General features: G+C 37.3%; 1 long non-coding RNA gene across 1 annotated transcript; it reads left to right on the forward strand.

The window, feature by feature from the left end:
- The first annotated feature begins 5,273 nt into the window (after nt 1-5,273).
- LOC122021142 lies at nt 5,274-8,059 on the forward strand. The gene is made up of 5 exons (XR_006122461.1): nt 5,274-5,859; nt 5,990-6,167; nt 7,374-7,584; nt 7,675-7,737; nt 7,827-8,059. It is a non-coding gene; the product is annotated as an uncharacterized LOC122021142 (long non-coding RNA).
- Nucleotides 8,060-23,218: the final 15,159 nt, after the last annotated feature.

Here is a 23,218-nt window from a genome sequence, read left to right on the forward strand (position 1 = left end):
TTAGCTGCTCGGGAAGATCTGACGGTTGAAACCCTCGCTCGGCCAGGACTTCAACCACTACCTTATCAATATCGGCATTAGTGAGTTTCGATTGCCCGATCAAGCGCGCCCTCATCATGATGCCAGCTGTAAAATAAAAAGAGAAATCAGTTAGATAAAGAAGAAAAAGTGAGTTGGGTTGTGAGCTACGAGTAGCTAGGCTGCTCGTGCGATCACTGGAACTCGGCCGTGAACTCCTTCCTCCACCCGATGTTGAACTTGGCGATAGCATACAAGCAAATAAGTAGGAGTATTCTTGTACCGAGGCAATGAGGGTTGAGGACCCAGGGAAAGTTGCCAAGTGGTCTGGAAGGAGGGCCGATCGGGGAAGAGTATGAAGAAGAAATATTCTCTCCAATGTTTATTGGAGGAAGGCATCCTATCAAAAAAGACCAAGCCCGATCGAGCTTGTAAGAGGAAAGTACCTGGCTGATCGGATAGCTTGGGGTAATAAAAAAAGTGGAAGATTGAAGGGGTTAGAGGAATGCGATGTAGTCAGAACAAGATAATTACCCCGCATAGGAGGCGAAAGGAGTTGGGAACTAGCTGAGAAGGGGATAGGCCAAAGTATCTGCAAACATCGAGGATGAAGGGATGAAGAGGAAGCCGCAGACCGACAATAAATTGGTCGAGGAAAAAGCAGACACAGCCGGTCGGCGGAGCGGAAGGACGATCGGTGGCTAGTGGGACATGTATCTCGTAGCCAGGAGGGAGTTCAAAAGTGTTGGCTAGGGTTCGGGCATCATCTTCATCAAACCGTGACTCCATAGTCTCATACCAAGGACCCGAAGAAGAAGAAGGATGCGATGTACTAGCCATGATAAAAGGGAGAGAACGAGAAGAGTCGGGAGAAAATGCAAAAGGAAAAAGAAAGCAGAAGCAAGAACAGAAGCCCACCGAAAAATCACAAAGGACCAAGCAATAAGGCGTTATGGAAGAAGATAATGGACTCACCCGGAATAGGAATGACAGGAAGCAGAAAGATTTGCTGGAGGACGCGAGGGATTCGCCGAAGAACACGGGAATAATTGCTGAAAGAGCACGAACGGGGTCGCCGGAAACGAAAGCAAGAAAAAGAGGAGACAGCGGCGACGAGATAAAAACCAAGAGACTTCGCTCAGCCGTTCGATCAGCGGCACAGACACCTAGAACAGATCCAGCCGTTTAAAATTCAAATGAACCCAAAGGTCACATCCCAGCCTGTCACCTCAAACGTGCGCCGTCAGGGAGGGACACGTGGCGTGCATCAATATGGCAATTGTCAGGATAATTAAAGAGGCATGCGACACATTAATGCGCCAGACTGATACGATTTCCTAGAGATTTCGCGGAGATTACCTAGGCAACGACCTCATCAGCCGATCAAACAAGTTATGCAGCTCGGGCAGCCCTCCGTTCCTGCCGATCGGCCTGCCAAGAGCACTTCGTCGAAAGGAGAACCAAGGCCAGGTAACCGAGTGCTGGCCAAGGGTCATAGTCGACCCGGCAAAAGAGGTCTTCTCGCACCAGTTGGTCCAGTCAGTCGGACTTATGACCTCCTTCGACTAGACTTAAAGGGGAGGCATGTGATCCGGCGATGGCCTAGGGGGAGGGGCCCCTTCGCTGAGGAGGTTCAACGATCGGATGATCGTCAAAGTCAAAGGAGAGTCAGCTAAGAGACGAGCCGGGCGGCAGGCTCATTCGGCCGAGCGGCAGGATAAGCTCGCGATGGTAAAGCCGAGCCCACAACCTGACCAGGCTAAAGAGTTCAAAGAAGCCGATTTGAATCTAGGACGAGCCGAGAGAATGAAATCCTATCCGATCGGAATATAGATATATAATGTCAAAGAGAGGGCCGGCCGGATAGATCAAAGGAAGTACCATCAGATTAGCGGCTGACATTTAAGAAGAGAAGGGAAATATGTCTTAAACATCCTTTTGGGAGTCAATGCCGCCGACTGACGGCGCGAATGGACAGGAAATCGTACGGACGAAGATTGCGCCGCCCTAGCGTAAATGCGTCTGCCCCTTTAAGGTAAGGTATCAGGGATCCCTTCCCGATGTTAACTATTGAGGAGAACATAGGAAGTCACGTCCGCTCGGGAAATGTGCAGTCAACCCATTGAAGCTCTATATAAGAAGAGGAGTGGTTATCCGCGGAGAGACGCGCATATACGTCTCTGAGCATCACTATTTCACTTCTTCATTCCTTTCTCTTTTCTTCTGGCCGATTGTGTGACTTGAGCGTCGGAGGGCCGTCGCCGGGAACCCCCTCCCGGCTTGGCACTAACGACTTGTTATTGCAGGAGCGAGGCGTTTCCACCACACGAGGAGCCACATCAATAGTACTTCCTGATAGCCATCCACTCAGCTTCGGGGCAGGATCATAACTAATTAAATGTAAACTACATTTTTATACACATTCATCTACGAGAAGAAAATGCTTCAAAGGTAGAGAGCTTCTTTAACATGGAAACGGATGTGTTACCTACAGGCAAAAGACATCATCAGTAATACTCACTTTTACTAAGAGAACAATTTTTTCATTACCCACTATCGCTGATTGAACTTTACAAATTCATGGCTGATTCAGACCAATTATTAGCGAACTTTAACCCAAAAAATATGAGATTTGATTTCCGTTAAACCAATCTTTTTGATTTTTTTTTTTGGGAGGATATTTTAGAGCGCTAAGGACAGCTCAAATCTTTATTAAACTCAACTGTAAGATATATATATCAGGCAAGAGAGCCAAGAGAAGGGAAAAGGTGAGGAGCGCTCAACCTCCCAGTTCTAAGACAAGCAAAGTAATGGAAAAACTTTCTCTATACTAGGAAAACAATCTAATACTAGCCTTTCTACCCTCGCTACCATGTTGCTGTTTGTATAGGGAGTACCAGAATAAAACTTAAATTTTGATTTTGTCAAAAGTTTAAAGTTAAATCTTCTTATGATATAATAAATTTACTAAGTGTACAGATTAAAAGATTTAACAGTCTAGATGACCAGACATTAGGCTGAAGTCCAGTTAGATCAAGAGAACCAGATAACTAACATGAAGCCTAGATAAATCAGAGAGGACCAGATATCTGGCAAGAAGTCTAGTTAGGTTAACAGGACCTAAGAATTGGCTAAAGTTCAGATGAGATATTTGGTAGGAAGATCTGGTGAGTTAGGCGTCGAGTCAAGTGATTCTGCAAATGGTAAGTTAGATAAGTAATTGGAGAAAAAAGATCTAATGAGGAATGAGTCTAGTGGGACTATAGACACTGGTCCAACTTAGATTCATTTTAAAAATTTAAGTTTAGACCAAGACTAGATCCTGATTTTGGTAAGATAAAATCTAATTCATAAATTAATTTATGCATATGTACCAACTTTGTGTTGCATGTAATTTTGTTATTTGGATTAACATGTTTTACAGGAGATTGGAGCGAAAAATAAGCTATGATAAATAGTGTTGGAGACACCTAAAGTTGTGGAGGGTGCTCTGAACAAATTGTTGGAGGTGCCTCAGGTGAGTGGAGGTGTCCCCAAGCAGTTTAACATTGAGGATGAAGTTTCAGCCTTGGAGGCGCCCCTAAATGGATAAACGCTGAATACTTGGGATCAAATCAGAGTTGATGGAGGAATCTTGGGTCATTGAAGGCACCCCCAATGCAGTATATAAGGAGGGCTCGGCCAGAGCACTTGACACCAATTCTTGAAGAGCTTTCAAGCTCATTCTATTACGTTGTCTTCCTACGACTGCTATACCGCGACTCTATATAAGCGTCGGTAACATTTTAAGTTATTTACTATTGTTCTCGCATAAGAAAGCGTAGCTAGTTACACTTTCTTCATTTGTATTCAAGTTGGTAAAAAGGCAACTGCGCTTGCCCCGAACACCCTCGCCAATCCGTCCCAAAGTGAACATGGAGGAGATAAATCACAGGTGACTACTAACCCTTGAAATAGTGACTGATGCTGAGGGAAGCATTTACCTTGGCTATGCCAAGATTCAAACCCCAGACCTCAAGTTGGCAACACCTCATGCGTTAGCCACTAGACCGCCCCGAGATGACATCTTCATTTGTATTCAAGGTTCAATTTTTAATGGATTGACCGCCGGATACTTCCCAAGGGAGCGTGGACTTTGGAATATTAATCACCAGACTATGAACCAAGTAACCGACTGTGTGATGGTTCTTTTGTTTTTGTCTTACTTTGCTATCTTCTGCTACACACTAATTTTTAACAGGTCATTTTAAAATGAGATTTTTTTTTTTAAATTGCACATGATTCACCCTCCTCTCACTTGCAAATGATCCTACAAGTGGTATCAGAGCGGGACCACTCTAAATTGGTGTAACCACTATTCAAGCAATTTTTTTTTTACATATTTTTTCTCTTCGATTTTTCATTTGAGTTTTCCACATTGAGTCTGAATAGGTGTTATCACCTCTTCTGACTGTTGAAATGTATACTAAAAGCCTAGCTTTTGTAAATATTTATTTTAAAATAAAGAATCACATTAGTCAAAAATATCTACATTTATGCTAAGTGTACTTGTTCAATTAATTTATATTGTAAATAACATGGTGTGATGTCAGCAAATATTGTTATGATGTTCTTTATAAATTATACTAACGACTAAGATGGAAAGGAACAAACCATTGGAATAGTCGTGAGTGTAATTAAGTATAAATTTATCTTGGTGATAAATTTTATAATGTACTCTTTAAGTGTATTGAAAGTGACCATTTTAAGGTAAGTTCTTTTATCTTGCGCTTAATAAAGAACAAGACCTTAGTTATTATGGAGTATATGTGCTCTTAATCCTAATATAATAACAAACACATATATTTAGTATTTATTTCTTTGACTTATCAAAGGGTGTGATATCTCAATAGATCAGATAAGTTGGAAATAATATTATTTATAGTATGTGTTGTTGATTATAGAAGGAAGCTCTCCTAGAATCTAGGTTGATAATATCCACGAAAAGGCGTTGTAAGTTAAGTTGTCAAGAACCTGAGTGACGAGGCGAGCGCAATTGGATGAGTGGTACTACTCTTGAATCACTACTAGAAATAAGGCCTATTATGACATTTTATTAGTGATAGTTAATTTAAAATGTCAATATAAATATTTTTTAATGACATTTAGTAAAAAGAGATTATTTATAAAAAAATTATCTTATTAGATCACCTATCATGACAAAATTTATAAATGTCATTACAATTTAAACCAACCTATTTATTTTCACTGACCTAGACCCCTCTTTCCTTGCCATCGTTCCTTTTCTCTTCAAATCCCTACCTTTTCTCTTCGCAGCTTCTTCCCTCTCCGCCGCGAGCAGGGAGCCGCGAACAGGGAGGATCTCTTCTTCCCTCTCCGTAGAGACTAGGGAGGATCTCTTCTTCCCTCTCCGTAGAGACTAGGGAGGATCTCTTCTTCTTTCTCACTGGTTTTATTTCTCTCCGCAAGTTGATCCTCAAACCCTAGCCAAAATGGTGATCTCTAATTGAAGATCCAAGCGTAATTCTACGATGTGGCACTTCTTCCTCCTCATCATTGGCATCTTTCCTATGGCATTCTTTATCCTCCTCCCTTCCACCGCCACAATACCGGTGGTGGCTGGTATTGAGTAGAATTCGTCATCTTCGGACTCTGATTTGTACTAACCTAGCCTCTATTTTTCATGTAGATCGATGTTGACCCTCTGATCAAACCTCTTAAACACGCGAGCGGAGCTGATACTGAAGTAGGCGGAGACCACGCCACCGTTGCCTCTACCTACATCTCATACGCGCGTCGTCTCAATCTAGAGTGATCAAAGCATATGCGGGTCTTCTCTGAGTTAGTTCGCAACCTCTCCCTTCTCCTCAGTGTCTCCTTTTTTCGCCTGAACCATTTAAGTTTTTACTTGCCTGAGATGTACCTAAAATTGCACAAAATTCTATTCTTGGATGATGATGTTGTGGTGCAGCGGGATCTCATAGCATTGTGGAAAATTGATATGGATGGGAAAGTGAATGAAGCAGTTGAGATATGCTTTGGGTCTTTTCACCGTTATGCACAATATATGAATTTCTCACACCCCTTGATCAAGGAGAAGTTTGAACTTGATGCGTGGAGGAAGGAAAAATGCATTGAAGCAGAATCTTGTAAGTTACCAACTTTCTAGTGGTATCATTTGCAAAATTATTACATTTGTTGTTTTACTAAAGAAAATATTGTCAGATGACTATAACTTTATTTTGAGTTAACATATTCTATGAGAAACATTGACTATTATACAGCATGTCATATATATGAATTGGTTTGATACCATTTAGTTTTGTCATCACTTTTATTGTATTATCACACAGTTTATATCTTTTCTCTCTATTCAAGAAGATGATGACATATAGATTTGCTAATTTAATTTTGATGTTAAAATTTTGTTCTAAATTTCCTTTCACTTTGCATCTTTGAAATATTATGGATTAGCACAAAGATGCTCAAATATTTGTGTCAGTTTAATGCAATGATGTAATATGATCTTTTTTGCTGCAAGAGTATTTGGGCACACATAGAATGCATTTACTACAAACTGAGATTTTTAGGATTTTATCTATCTTCTCTTCCTCTTTATCTTTTCTTGTATTTGCATGTATATTGTTTGAGTTAGTGAAGTACCATTATCAGAACGAGTTAAGTATGAGGTAATAATTTATAATTAATTTAATGATCTTACTATTTTACTTGCTTGATCTTCAATTAAAAAATAATTGACCACTATGTTTTATCTTCAGCCTAGTCTTTGAAATGGAAACTGAGCCTTTTTACTGCATGTTTTCCTTTTTGGTGCTAAATATCTTCCATCTTGAAGTATTCATCTTTTTTACAATTAGTTTGCTCGAGAAGGGGCATGTTTGCATTGTTTTACTAAAGAAAATCATTTTGATAAAATGGAAAACTAAATATAGCATTTTTGAGGCAACAACTACCAACAATGACTTGCATACATAGTTATTTCAATCTATCAATATGCTTACCATATTACGATACTAACATTTATATTAACAGCTAAACACAGAATTGTTTGCCTTATGTATTTTCTATGTAGTTTAAAAATTTTAACCTACTGTAATCCTTGCTCTATCTTTGCTAATATTCTTATTAACATAAAACTAAATATTTTAGGAAAAAAGGGAAGCCTTCAACCTATCCGAACATAGACTTTTTTTCAATGTATCATTCAAATATACTAGGAAAGAGATTGTTGCATAACTTTTTTGCCGATATGATGCCTTATTAGGTTTTACTACCGATATTCCATTAACATTTAATTTTGATAATGATTACTAAAACACTTGCTATTGTTGCAGAATAAAAATTGAACACTATGAAAATTAGGTACACTTTTACTCGAATTGATCACAATCTACTCGACAACCACTTGACTAGAAATATATCTCAAGGATTTTTGTGAGCTTGTCAATCCTCTACCACCATTTGACTAGAAAAGCAAATATGATAGCTTGGACTTATCATCTGGAGGATGCACTTGGAGGAATGATAGTTTGGCCTTTTCATCTGGTATGATTTTAATTTTTTAGTGAAATATTATTAAGTTTTTATATTTATTGTGTTATTAAAATTTTAAACAAATATGAAATATATTTGCAGTTGACAATAAGAGAAAACTACTATTCGTGCATATGGAATGATACTTCATCTATTTCTCATTTGGTATGATATTCAATCTTTTAAATTATTTTTATTAATTTATATTTTCATTGTTTATTTTACTTACACAAGTAAATGCATTGTATTTGTAGGTGACAAGTACTTGGATTTTGCTTATAATATGATGGTTGAAGATGATTCATATTAAATTAGTTGAGTTTTTATTGTACAAGACTTTGTTTTTTCTAAAACTTAATATTTTGAGTTCATTTTATTAGTATTTAGTTAGTTTTGGAATCAATACTTTTATATTAGTATTGCATTTGTAAATTTGACTCAAATGATTATTGGATGAATAAAAATTACATGTGACGGATGTGATAAATTGTGATGAATGGTGATGATGTGGTGGATGAATTGGATGTAAATTTTTCTATTCTATGTGATGAGAGAATTGTGATGATCTGTAACTTTTGATTTGAGATTATATATTCTAAATAAATATTAGTGATAATTTTTAATGTTTTTATAAATTATTATAACTGATATTTAATAATGTCATTATATATTAGTTAAGACGACAATTTAAAATGACTTTATAAATTATCTTTCCTGACATTTTCGATTGTCAGTATATTTCTAGAATTAAGACACTTTTGAAGTTAGTATAGATATTTTATAATGACATTATACAAATGTCAGGAATAACAGAGGGTCTATGCTAACACCGCATTTCAATACATTTTTCGTTGATGTCACCATAGCTTTGGTGTCACTAAAAGTATACTATAAGTACATTTATGTGTGTCCTTAAAGATCTTATTTCTAGTAGTGGATTGAGATATTAATTAAGTGAGTTGTCAGTAACTCATTTAATTAGTGAACATTCGACATCTTAAATACAGGGAGACTAACACACTCATAATAAGAAGGAGCCCAAAATGTAATTTGGGGTTGGTGCGGTAGTTCAATAATAATTCTTTAGTGGAATGAATTATTATTGATGAAATTAAGTTGGGTGTTTGGGGCGAACACGGGAAGCTTAATTTCATCGGGAGACCAAAACCAATTCCTCCTCTTGGTCCCTATCGTAGTCTCTTGTATATAGAGAATTATACCAACCACATACCCACTTCTTACCCACCTTATACCCATCCTAATGGGGCCGTCCAAGCAAGCTTGAAACCCAAGCTTAGGCCGGCCAAAGCTGTAACACCCGCCCCTCCTGCTAGTGGAGGCGGGGTTACTTTCTACATATATAACATACGTACATGAATTTCAAAAACAGCGGAAGTAATCATTTTTCATTTAAATCACAACTAATCGTACGAGCATGCTAAGCATAGTTATGAACTTAAAGAGTCATAATATCCATTTCTAACATAAGCATAAGTAAAGTGATCATGCAAGACATCAACATAAATCAAGCATAGTTCATATCAATCCTAAATCAACGTAAGCATGTCTTTCTTTCTTAGCCAAGCCACCACCACACACATCTCTTCTGCTGGTCCTTTAGTTTATCCATCCTTTACCTTTATCTGTGGTACAAGGAAAGTAACTATAAGCACACAAGGCTTAGTGAGATTCTTTCCCACTCACAAAAGAAACATGTCATAGCAAAATCATACAACATATAGCATGGACACATAAAACATCTAACCAACATATCATGCAAGAGTATCATATCACATTTTAACATAGCATAAAAGAGAACATCATATCATACCATATCATAGCAGAAAAGAACATCATGTCATATCATATCATAAAAGAAACATCATGTCATATCATGTCATAACATAATTGAAAGCATCATGTCATATCATATCATAACGTAAAGGTAAGCATTATGACATATCATATCATAGCATAAAGAACATCATATCATAGCATAAAGAACATCATGTCATATCATATCATAACGTAAAAGAAAGCATCATGACCTATCACATCATAGCATAATCCTATATGCAATGCAAAATGCCCTTTAAAACATGGGTAATATCATGTGCAAGATGCTTTTAAAAACAAAACATATCATATAATACTTGAACATAATACCATCATGAGGGCCCGACTTGTACCACATACATACATAAATGCGCGCAATCCCTAGGACAGGGTAGCTAGCCCTGAACCTACTAGGGATCTAGGTCCGTACTACGACCGTCGACCTAGGGGTGTACTAAGGAGCCCATCCCTTTACTAGACCCGTTCATAGTCCGTCGGCCTAGGGGCATTTATGGAGCCCACCCTTGGTACAAGCCATACAAAGTAAAATAACATGTCATATAATCATAGTATATCATATTCATGTCATTCATAGCATATGATGTTCATGTCATTCATAATTCATCATGTTCATGTCATTCATAACTTAACTTAGCATGAAGAGTGCTCTTAGTCCCACTTGATAGGGAAGCAACTCTTAGGCCTTTCACTTAGCATATCATAAAGAGTGCTCTTAGTCCCAACAAATAGGGAAGCAACTCTTAGGCCTTTCACTTAGCATATCATAAACATACGTACTTGAGCATATAACACATCATAGGAGACATTTCAAATGCATGATTCATAAGCATACATAGATGAACATATATCATATAATGGGAACATAATCATGCATGGAACATAAGTTAACATCTCCTAATTCATATCATGGCATGTGAAGCACATAAAGAGTCATAATTGGGTCTCAATCATCAACCTATCATAGGTGGCCGAAACATGCAAGGAATCACCTAGGTTGAAAGCAACATACAAGCATATGAACCCTAAACCAATTTTATGACATTTATCATAAGGAACATTATGAGCATATTTAGTTTAGGTTCTAATCTTTCTAGGTCTACAAATCATGTGTAGCCGAAACATGTAAAGCCTAAACCTAGGTTACCAATAGCATATAGACATGTGAACCCTAAACCAATTTCATATCATTTATCATAAGGAACATCATGAGCATATTTAGTTTAGGTTCTAAGCTTCCTAGGTCTACAAATCATGTTGTGGCCGAAACATACAAAGCCTAAACCTAGGTTACAAATAGCATATAAACATGTGAACCCTAAACCAATTTCATATCATTTATCATAAGGAACATCATGAGCATATTTAGTTTAGGTTCTAAGCTTCCTAGGTCTACAAATCATGTTGTGGCCGAAACATACAAAGCCTAAACCTAGGTTACAAATAGCATATAAACATGTGAACCCTAAACCAATTTCATATCATTTATCATAAGGAACATCATGAGCATATTTAGTTTTAGGTTCTAAGCTTCCTAGTTCTACAAACCATGATGTGACCGAAAGTCATGAAGTGAGAAACTAAGTTCTAAACCAAAGACAAGCATAAGAATATCATGTTATCTTCATATCATATCATAGGGAAAAACATGAGCATGTTAGGGTTGAGTTTAAGCTTGCCTAGTCCTTTTTAATCCTAACTTGGCCGAAAGTTCAAAGCATGAATACCTAGTTCCAACCAACATGAAATCATAAGTACATCAAGTTATCTTCATACCATATCATGAGGAAGATCATAAGTAAGTTGGATTTGTGTTTAAATTTTCCTAGGCTTTTTAAACTTGTCATGGCTGAAACCCTAAGGTGGGGTTCATCTAATTCTAAGTAACATACTAACATGAAATACCAAGGAAATATTCATATCATGTCATAAGAAAGATCATAAACATGTTAAATTTGAGTTTAAGCTTTCCTAGGCATTTAGTCTCTTCTTGGCCGAAACCCTAAGGTGGTTTCATCTCCTTCTAAGTAACATACAAGCATGAAACACCAAGGAAATATTCATATCATGTCATAAGAAAGATCATAAGCATGTTATATTTGAGTTTAAACTTTCCTAGGCTTTTAAACTTGGCATGGCCGAAAGTTGCAAGAAACTTCCTAGGTTTTTAAGCCATTTAAATTTATGGAAAAACCATGAGCTACTTGTACCACAGGTGAGGGAATACTCACTTCCTTTCGCTTGTTGTTCCTAAAGAGAATGGTACCCTTGTGAGGAGGAAGAAGAGAGCCTCTCATTCTAGCACTCCCTTTTTCTTTTCTTGCTTGGAAGGGGTAGATCTTGAAGGCTCCTTCTTGTGGATTAGTATCCTTAGGAAGAAAAACCTTAGGTGGATTTCAGAATTAGGAGAGGGAGAGCTTTAGGTTTCGGCAATGGTGAGGAAGAGGAAAAGAAGGAAGAAAAATGAAATCCCTTTCTTTCTTTCCTCTTTATGCTAAGTGGGAGGAAGAAGCAAAGATGAACTTTGCCTTCCCTTTCTCCTTAACTCATTTATATCTTTCCCTAATGAGAATATGCCCCCATTCATCCCCTTAATTCTTCTAATCCTATCTCCTCCTTCATCCTCACGAAAATGGAAGGAAGAAGAAGAGAAAGACAATTGTCTTTTGCTTGTTCTTAATCAAGAGAAGGAGGAAGAAAGCTACTTGATATTTTCTTGTTTCCTTCTCTTAACCATATTCTTACTTTATCTAAAATTTCCATCCCCCTTTCAACAATAATTCATGATGGCCTAGTGGTCATTCCATAACTCCTAAAGGTTGCCATTTAATTAAAAGGTTCAAGGTTCAATCCTTGACCTCACCTCTTTTCTTTTTATACCTTTTTGGTTCTATCTCCCTTTTTATTCTACAAAAACAAAGGATACTCACATATGTATAACTACTAATTTTCGTGGGTGTTACAAAAGCAATTAGGATGAGTAAGATGGTGTGGCCGGCCCTAGCTTGAACCCAAGCTTGGTGTGGCCGACCACATCATATTAAAAGGATTTTTTATTTGTTTAAAATCTTTCCTTATGTGGAAGCAATGATTTAAAAAAAGAGTTTAAAAAATTAAATATTCCCTTTTATAGTTTTCTACAAAAGATTAAGAGAAAGATTAGATATCTTTCCTTATTTGTAGATTGAAAGGAGATTTTAATTTTAGAGAAAACTTTCCTTTTTGGAAATCATCCACATGTTTTAATAAGAGAGATTTTAATTTATAAAATTTTCTTTTATAACCAACCATGAAGGGAAAAATTGTTAGAGAAATTTTTATTAAAATTTCCGAAAATAAATTAGGAAGTTTTAATTCTTGTGTTGTTAAAACTTTCTTTATTTGAAGCTTTAAGGTGGCCGACCATATGATTTAAGAAAAGGAATTTGATTTTAATTAATTAATTTTCCTTTTCATGGCAAAGAAATTAAGGAAGGTTTTATTTAAAATTTCCTTATTTGCCAATACCAAGGATTATAAAAGAGATGGTATGGGTACCTTCATGGCTAACAACTCTATTTTATTTTCCTCTCTTCTCTTCTTCCTTGGTGTGGTCGGCCATATCCTCCTCTTCTATTCTTCTTTAGTGGTCGGTTCATCCATTTCTTGGAGCTCTTGTTGGTGGCCGGTTCTAGCTAGAAGAAGAAGGAGAGAAAGGAGACTTTGCTCTTGCATCCCTTGGAGCTTGAAGGTTGGTGGCTGAACCTCTACATCCTTGGAGGAGCTTTGGTGGCTGAAACTTGGTGAAGAAGAAAGAAGGGCTTGGGTGGTTCTCATCTCGGAAGATCGTTGCCCACACAACGTCCGAGATTAGAAGAGGAATACGGTAGAAGATCAAGAAGTTGTTTACTTACAAAGAAAGGTATAACTAGTAATTGTTTTCCGCATCATACTAGTTTTTCTTTGTATGAATTCCAAACACAAGAGGCTAGTGATTCTAGATTTTCGGATTAGATATTCGATGTTGTGTTTCTTTTGTTTTATTTTTCGATCTTGTGATTCGATTGTTCCTTTTGGTTAAACCTAGAGTTATATAAGGAAATTAAATATTAAATTTCTTTAAAAGACTTTTTCTAGAAAGTGGTGGTTGCTCTCATATCCAAGAAGGCCTAGTGCCTCGCCATGTTTAACCTGGAAGTCAATTTTAGAAATTAATATTTAATTGAATTTATAACATAGGTGGATTTGGATCAATAATGTTAAGCATCGTTTGCGATCCAAGTCTAAACCATTAAGAACAGATAAGTTAAATTTGGAATCAATAATGTTAAGTTCCATTTGCGATTCCGAATTTAATTTCTAAAGAACACAATAAGTTGTTAGGAAAGGTTCGACACTTGTACAAAATTTTTATACAGTGGAACCAGTACGATCTTCCTAGGACCAACCAACAATTGGTATCAGAGCTAGGGTTTGACTCTGTGTGTTTGGTTTTCAGTTTAATTATGCACATGTCATACATAATTTAGGCAGGATAATAGTAGGATGTGCTAACTTTGTGGTTGCAGGCTCCAACTATTGGACATGTTAAGGACATTTTATTGTGTGTGCATGATTGTATTTAATTAATATAGCAGGAGCTATATGAGCCCTAGGATTTTACATTTATGTTTGATCTACTTGATGTACATTCCCTTGTGGAATATAGGATCGATGTATGTAAAATTTTATTTTTTGTCATGGATCGTATCCTTGCGAGGCGTGGTGCTATTGAAGGACCAGAGGCGCAGCGGAAAAGGAAGCTCGATGGACCCGACGACATGAACCCTAGGGCTGGCAGCACGCGGAGGACAGTGATTGAAAAGACCATAATAGTTAAAAAAATTAATTTCCATATTTATTGCTTTTATTTACTGTGATGTGTGTGTGTGTGCATGTGATGTATGCTAGCATAGGCTAAAATTCCTCACCTTAAATAACTAAGTGGGAGAGGGATTTTTAAATAAATTCCACGGTCTCCATTACTAGTTTGTAAGTGATGCAACAAGCTTGCGTGTTGGCTCTGAGTGCCTCCCTCCACAACGGATGGATTTGTTACGGATCACTAGATCAAACTTCCTTTATGGATGGTTATAGGAAATTATTTAGGAGCGTGTGATCTTCTCCAACTAAAAGGGCACAATCCTATTTAATGGACTAAGTATCAAGTAATGGTATACACTTAGACACATTCAATAATATCCTCCCCAACGGAGTCACTGCTATTGTTTTGTGTGACCAAAGGAAAACCAACTATTAATTTTATTTGTCATAAAGTTAGGATGACAACATAATAAAATTAATGGGTAAAACCTCCTCTTACAAATGTTGAATTTGTATACATCCACACTAACGTGACATGCAATATTCCCGGTGTTTAGAGGTATTGGTAAATTTAAATAGTATTGTATGAGGAATCAATATTATTTTAAATTTAGAGTCTTGACCAAAGTTTTTTTTGTAATTCTTAGGATGTCTTTCAACCCACTGGCCATTATACTGAAAGAGAACAAACTTACTAGTCCAAACTACATACATTGGAAAAGAAACTTGAATATTGTCCTAACTGCTGAAAGCTATAAGTTTGTACTAACAGAGGTTTGCCCTGATGGACCTAATAGTGATTATAGTGTAGAGGAGATTGAGTATCATAAGAAATGAGTAAAGGTAGATGAGATGACGCGGTGTTACATTTTGACTTCGATGTCAAATGTATTGTAATATCAGCATCAGGACTTACCAACAACTTATGATATAATGAACAATCTCAAAGAACTCTTTGGACACCAGAGTCAGGCTACTAGGCAAGAGGTAACGAGAAAGTTAATGACAACCACCATGTCGGAGGGGACACCCGTAAGGGGGATCATATCCTCAAGATGATGACTTATCTGAACAAAATACAGATCATTGGAGGTGAAATCGATGGGGAAACCCAGGTCGATATTATTCTCCAAACGCTACCCAGAAGTTTTGAGCAGTTCCGCCTGAACTATAACATGAAGAAAAGGGAGTATACGTTGGCGGAACTTTTAACAGAACTCCAAGCAGCAGAAGGAATATTTCGTCAAAGTTCTCAGATTCACTTTGCTGAAAATGTTTCCTCTTCTAAATCGAAAGGCAAGAAGAAGAAGAAACAAGCAGGAATGAAGAAGCCGAAGGGCAAGTGCTTCATCTGCAAGCAGGCTGGACATTGGAAGGCTGACTGTCCTCGTAGGAAAGAGAACAATAAAGGCATATCTCATTCTTTAGTAGTTGAAACATGTTTAGCGGTGTTATCTACCAGCACCTGGTGTGTAGATACGGGAGCCACTGATCATGTCTGCAACTCTTTGCAGGGTTCCAGGAAACCCAACGACTATGTGAAGGAGAGATTACCGTCTACATGGGCAATGCTACGAAAGTGGCAGTTGTTGCAGTGGGAGACGTCTACTTATCTTTTGAAAGGAATAGAAGTTTGGTTTTAAGAAATTATCTTTATGTACCCAGTTTTAGAAAGAATTTAATTTCAGTTTCTAAACTGTATTTAGATGGATATTCTGTTTCTTTCTATAATAATGTGGTTATAAAGAGAAATAGAGTTATTATCTTTTCTGATGCATTGGTTGACAATTTATATACTTTAAATCCAATTTCTTCCACAAAGCAACAAATGAAAATTAATAACACATCTTCTAACTCTAATAAGAGAAAAGAGCCTTCGGAAATGAACCAAACATATCTATGGCATCTAAGGCTTGGTCATATTAACTTAAGTAGGATTCAAAGGCTAATAGTCGATGGACTCTTGGGTTCATCAGTGTTGGAAAACTTTCCAACATGTGAATCCTGTTTGGAAGGTAAAATGACTAAAAGACCTTTTAAGGCAAGGGGTATAGAGCCAAAGATGTGTTAGAACTGGTTCATTCTGATTTGTGTGGTCCTAGATCTATCCAGGCAAGAGGTGGTTATGAATATTTTGTCTCTTTTATAGACGATTATTCAAGATATGGATACATTTACTTGATGCGCTACAAGTCTGAATGCTTTGATAAGTTCAAAGAATATAGGGTTGATGTGAAGAAACGTCTTGGTAAAAGTATCAAAACACTACGGTCTGACCGTGGTGGCGAATACCTCTTTGGAGAGTTTAGGAATTACTTATCAGAAGCCGGGATTCAATCCCAATTATCTACACCTAGTACACCCCAACAGAATGGTGTGGCAGAAAGAAGAAATAGGACTCTTATGGAAATAGTTAGATCAATGATGAGTTATTCAGAATTACCAAATTCATTTTGGGGATATGCTTTGGAAACAACAGTGTATATTCTGAATATGGTCCCTTCTAAAATAGTCCCTTCTACTCCCATGGAATTATAGAATGGGCATAAGCCTAGTCTGAGTTATATCCGGATATGGGGTAGTCCGGCACATGTGCTGAAGGGAGATACTAACAAGTTGGAATCACGTACAGAAGTTTGTCTGTTTATAGGATATCCTAAGGGAACGAAAGGAGGTTTGTTTTATAATCCTAAAAATCAGAAGATCATTGTTAGCACCAATGCTCGATTTTTAGAAGAAGATTATGTAATGAACCATAAGCCCATAAGTGAAATTATTCTAGAAGAAATTAGAGAGGACACGTCTACTTTAATACCAATAGTACAAGATGAAGTACCACAAGAAACTGCAACACGTGTTACAAATGATACACAACCGTAAATAGTACCTCGTCGTAGTGGGAGGGTTGTGAGGCAACCTGAGAGATTCATATTTTTGGGAGAGTCTTCAGACTTGATCCTGAGTAAACATGAATCAGATCCCCGGACATATGACGAAGCACTCCAAGATATAGATTCAGTATCTTGGCAAAAAGCGATGAATTTTGAAATAGAATCTATGTATTCTATTAAAGTTTGTGAGCTTGTAGAACCACCAAACGATGTAAAAGCAGTTGGATGCAAGTGGATCTACAAAAGGAAAAGGAGGACAGACGGGAAGGTAGAAACCTTCAAAGCAAGGCTTGTTGCGAAAGGGTATACTCAGAAAGAGGGAATCGATTATGAGGAGACTTTTTCACCGGTAGCTATGCTTAAGTCTATCCGGATACTCTTATCCATTGCTGCTCATATGGATTATGAGGTTTGGAAAATGGATGTCAAGACAGCTTTCCTTAATGGAAGTCTTGAGGAAAACATCCATATGAAGCAACCAGAGAGGTTCATTGAAAAAGGCAAAGAGCATCTAGTGTGCAAGCTCAATCGATCCATTTATGGACTGAAGCAAGCTTCAAGATCTTAGAACATCTGGTTTAATGAAGTAATTCAGTTATATGGATTTATTCAGTGTCCAGATGAGTCTTGTGTATTCAAGAAGTGTAACGAAAACATGGTGGTATTTCTTGTACTATACATAGATGACATTTTGTTAATTGACAACAATGTCAAAGTATTATCAGACGTAAGGGTATGGTTGTCCAAACAATTCGATATGAAGGACTTAGGAGAATGTGCACACATTCTTAGGATCAAAGTCATAAGGGATCGCAAGAAAATGATGTTGTGCCTATTTCAAGCTTCATATATAGATATAATCCTTGCTCGTTTTAGCATGCAAAACTCCAAGAAAGGTTTCTTACCTTTTAGGCATGGAGTAGCTTTATCTAAAGAGATGTCTCCGAAGACATCAAAGGAGATAGAGGACACCTTAGTCTATGCCTGGAAGCCTAATGTATAATGTCGTATAGACCGGATGGATATCATTTTACCGCGGCATGGTTAGCAGATATCAAAGTAACCTGGACAAGGACATTGGATAAAGCATATATTAAAGTACCGAGAAGGACTAGAGATTATATGCTAGTATACCAAGCGGATGATTTACTCCTTGCATGGATTTTGGCTTCCAATCGGATAGGGATAATAGTAAGTCTACATCGACTATGTGTTTACTTTAGGAGGTGGAGCCATTGCATGGAGGAGTGTTAGCGTTTCCGACTCAACCATGGAAGCTGAGTATGTGGCAGCCTCCGAGGCAGCCAAAGAAGTTGTATGACTTTCCTAATGTACTTAGATGTGATTCCTGGTTTGCCCAAAATCATCACAATCTATTGTGATAATAGAGGTGTAGTTGCAAACTCAAAGGAACCACGAGCCTATAAGGCAAGTAAACATATAGAGCACAAGTACCACCTGATACGAGACATCGTGAAGCGAGGAGAAGTTGTCGTCGCCAAGATTGCATCAGCAGATAACCTGGCAGATCCTTTCACTAAGGCCCTTCTGGCGAAAGCGTTTGATCGACATGTGGAGGGGATGTGAATCAGATGTATGACCGTAGATATGACAGCTTAGTCTTTTAGTATAAGTGAGAGATTGTTGGAGTGTATACTAAAAGCCTAGCTTTTGTAAACATTTATTTTGAAATAAAGAATCACATTGGTCAAATATGTACATTTAAATGCTAAGTGTACTTGTTCAATTAATTTATATTGTAGATAACATGGTGTGTGGTGTCACACACAGAAGATCATGTTATCAGTTCTTTATAAATTATAAACAGTAGCCGCGACTAAGATGGAAAGAAACAAACCATTGAAATAGTCGTAGTATAATTAAGTATAAGTTTATCTTGACTGATAAATTACACTAGTACACTTTAAGTGTATTGAGCAGGACCATTTAAGGTAAGTTCTTTTTATACCGACTTAATAAAAAAACAAGACCTTAGTTATTATGGAAGTATATGCTCTTAATCCTAATATAATAACAAACACAAATATTTAGTATTTATTTCTTTGGCTTATCAAAGTGTGAGATTTAGCTCGATAAATCAATAGGCCCAATAAGTTGAGAAATGATATTACTTATAGTATGTTGTTGATTATAGAAGGAAACTGTGTCCTAGTAATCTAGGTTGATAATGCCCCCAAGGGGAGCTCATAAGGATTGTAATGTTAAACCCTACAGGTGGACTTTGTCCGACATGACGATAAGGATGAGTGGTATACTCTTGGATTGAGATATTAATTAAGTGAGTTGTCAGTAACTCATTTAATTAGTGGGCATTCGACATCTTAAATACAGAGAGACTAAAACACTCATAATAAGAAGGAGCCCAAAATGTAATTTGAGATTGGTGCGGTAATTCAATAATAATTCTTTAGTGGAATGAATTATTATTGATGAAATTAAGTTGGGTGTTCGGGGCGAACACGGGAAGCTTAATTTCATCGGGAGACCAAAACCAATTCCTCCTCTCGGTCCCTATCGTAGTCTCTTGTATATAGAGAATTATACCCGCCACATACCCACTTCTTACCCACCTTATACCCATCCTAATGGGGCCGGCCAAGCAAGCTTGGAACCCAAGATTGGGTCGGCCAAAGAAATTAGGATGAGTAAGATGGTGTGGCCGGCCCTAGCTTGAACCCAAGCTTGGTGTGGCCGGCCACATCATATTAAAAGGATTTTTTATTTGTTTAAAATCTTTCCTTATGTGGAATTAATGATTTAAAAGAAGAGTTTAAAAAATTAAATAGTCCCTTTTATAGTTTTCTACAAAATATTAAGAGAAAGATTAGATATCTTTCCTTATTTATAGATTGAAAGGAGATGTTAATTTTAGAGAAAATTTTCCTTTTTGAAAATCATCCACATGTTTTAATAAGAGAGATTTTAATTTATAAAATTTCCTTTTATAACCAACCATGAAGGGAAAAATTTTTAGAGAAATTTTTATTAAAATTTCCGAAAACAAATTAGGAAGTTTTAATTCTTGTGTTGTTAAAACTTTCCTTGTTTGAAGCTTTAAGGTGGCCGACAATATGATTTAAGAACAAGAATTTGATTTTAATTAATTAAATTTTCCTTTTCATGGCAAAGAAATTAAAGAAGGTTTTATTTTAATTTTCCTTATTTTCCAAGACCAAGGATTATAAAAGAGAGGGTAGGGGTGCCTTCATGGCTAACAACTCTATTCTATTTTCCTCTCTTCTCTTCTTCCTTGGTGTGGCCGGCCATATCCTCCTGTACTATTCTTCTTTAGTGGTCGGTTCATCCATCTCTTGGAGCTCTTGTTGGTGGCCGATTCTAGCTAGGAGAAGAAGGAGAGAAAGGAGGCTTTGCTCTTGCATCCCTTGGAGCTTGAAAGTTGGTGGCCGGACCTCTACATCCTTGGAGGAGCTTTGGTGGCCGAAACTTGGTGAAAAAGAAAGAAGGGCTTGGGTGGTTCTCATCTCGGAAGATCGTTGCCCACACAACGTCCGAGATTAGAAGAGGAATACGGTAGAAGATCAAGAGGTTGTTTACTTGCAAAGAAAGGTATAACTAGTAATTGTTTTCCGCATCATACTAGTTTTTCTTTGTATGAATTCCAAACACAAGAGGTTAGTGATTCTAGATTTTCAGATTAGATATTCGATGTTGTGTTTCTTTTGTTTTGTTTTTCAATCTTGTGATTCGATTGTTCCTTTTGGTTAAACCTAGAGTTATATAAGGAAATTAAATATTAAATTTCTTTAAAAGACTTTGTCTAGGAAGTGGTGGTTGCTCCCATATCCAAAAAGGTCTAGTGCCTCGCCATGTTTAACCTGGAAGCCAAATTTAGAAATTAATATTTAATTGAATTTATAACATAGGTGGATTTGGATCAATAATGTTAAGCATCGTTTGCGATCCAAGTCTAAACCATTAAGAACAGATAAGGTAAATTTGGAATCAATAATGATAAGTTCCATTTGCGATTCCGAATTTAATTTCTAAAGAACACAATAGGTTGTTAGGAAAGGTTCGACACTTGTACAAAATTTTTGTACAGTAGAACCGGTACGATCTTCCTAGGACCAACCAACACTGACAAGTCCTTCCATTGTTTGTTAATTACTCGAAATTGGTGTAACAACACTCGAGTCATTTTTTATTTTATTTATTTTCTCTCATACTAGAAGGGGAGCCTTGGCGCAACGGTAAAGTTGTTGCCATTTGACCAAAAGGTCACGGGTTCAAATCTTGGAAACAGTCTCTTGCAAAAAGCAGGGTAAGACTGCGTACAATAGATCATTCCCTGGGATCCCGCATGGCGGGAGCTTCGTGCACCGGGCTGCCCTTATTTTCTCTCATACTACTAATCCAAGACATAATTTTAGAACATTGCTATTCTGTCGTCATTTTTTTGTGTGTAAGAACTAAATGGCCCAAAATGAAGGATACAACATCGCTCACCCCCACTCTTTAATGGAGACGAGTTTCCATATTGGAAGAGGAGAATAGAGGTATACTTGAAGATCGACATCGACCAGTAGTTCAGTGTTCAACGAGTGTACACGGCTCCGATAGATGATGCAACCGATGTGCTCCTCGACCTAGAAAAATGGAACCTAGAAATGAAGAAGAAGGTCTAAGTTGACTCAAAGGAATTAAATATCCACCAATGTGGGCTAACGAAGGAGGAACTCAACCAACTCAGACCATACAACAACTCGAAAGAACTTTGGGATAAGTTGATCGAGCTAAATGAAGGCACAAACGAGTCCAAGGTAACAAAACACGATTTATTACTTAATAATTTACTTAACATCAAAATACAGGATAGAGAAACTGCAAGCCAATTGCATGCAAGGATCAAAGAGATTCTCAATAGACTTCACATAATCCACCATTAGTTGAAAAATAGAGATATAATAAGGTATGATTTAAATTTGTTTTTTCAAAATGCACTATCGACATCTATAGTAGATAACTATATAATTTTGAGAAAATTTTCAAAATTAAAATTAAATGAATTATTTTGTGAATTAGAACTGTATGAACAAACTAACTCAAAACAAGTCGAGAAAGGTACAACTTTTCTTATAGGTTTTATAAAGGAGGTGAAGACAAAAATCAAACACGAGCCAGAAGTTGAGTCCGACTCATAATCATCAGATGAGAAAGACCAAACTAGTGAACATTGTAAGGAAAATATTCGCTAGAAGGAAGAGAGATTTCAACAAGAAGGATTTACAGAAGATGATCAAGTCAACATCTAATTACACCAAGGAGAACATCACCTGCTATTACTGTCACTATAAGAATATAGATATTTAGCGATGAATATTTTCGTCGCTAACAAATATTTGCGACGATATAATTTCATCGTTAGGATCATCGTTATAAGCTTGTCGTAAACACATATTAGCGGCGAATTTTATAATTTCGTGGCTCATATTTTAGTGGCGTGAAACCATTCGTCGCTAAATAAAATTATTTTGTCGCAAAAACTTTTGCGACGATTTAAATAATATTGCCGCTAAAATTGGGAGTTTAGAGATGACATAAACTATATTCTGTTGGAAGATAAACAATCTGTTGCCAGAGATTTTTAGGGGACTTAGTTGAATTTAAAATATTACAGAGAATTTAAATTCAACTTACAGTTGAGCTGACCTGAGCAGATGATCTCAGGCTGCCAGCAGGGGATGATTTTTATCCAAGTGTCAACCTCAGAGTGACTGAGTGAGCAGAGCGTCCAAGCAAAGAGGCCGGTTGGACGAGACTGACAGACCTAATAGGAGAGGCCGGTCAGACAAGGCAGACAGGTCGGGCAGACAGGCCAAGCAAGAGAGGTCGGTCGGGTCGAGCAGACAGGCTGGTCGAAGCAGACAGGTCGGGTTGTTATAGAGGTCGACCGAGTCGAGCAGACAGGCCGGTTGAAGCAGACAGGTCGGGTTGTCAAAGAGACTAGCCGACCAGGCGATCTGACAGGCCGGGCGAAGATCCCGAGCGGGCAGAGAAGTCTGTCGGTCTGACAAAGA

Source organism: Zingiber officinale, chromosome 1A (assembly GCF_018446385.1).
Source record: "Zingiber officinale cultivar Zhangliang chromosome 1A, Zo_v1.1, whole genome shotgun sequence".
In the NCBI taxonomy this organism is placed as follows: Eukaryota; Viridiplantae; Streptophyta; class Magnoliopsida; order Zingiberales; family Zingiberaceae; genus Zingiber; species Zingiber officinale.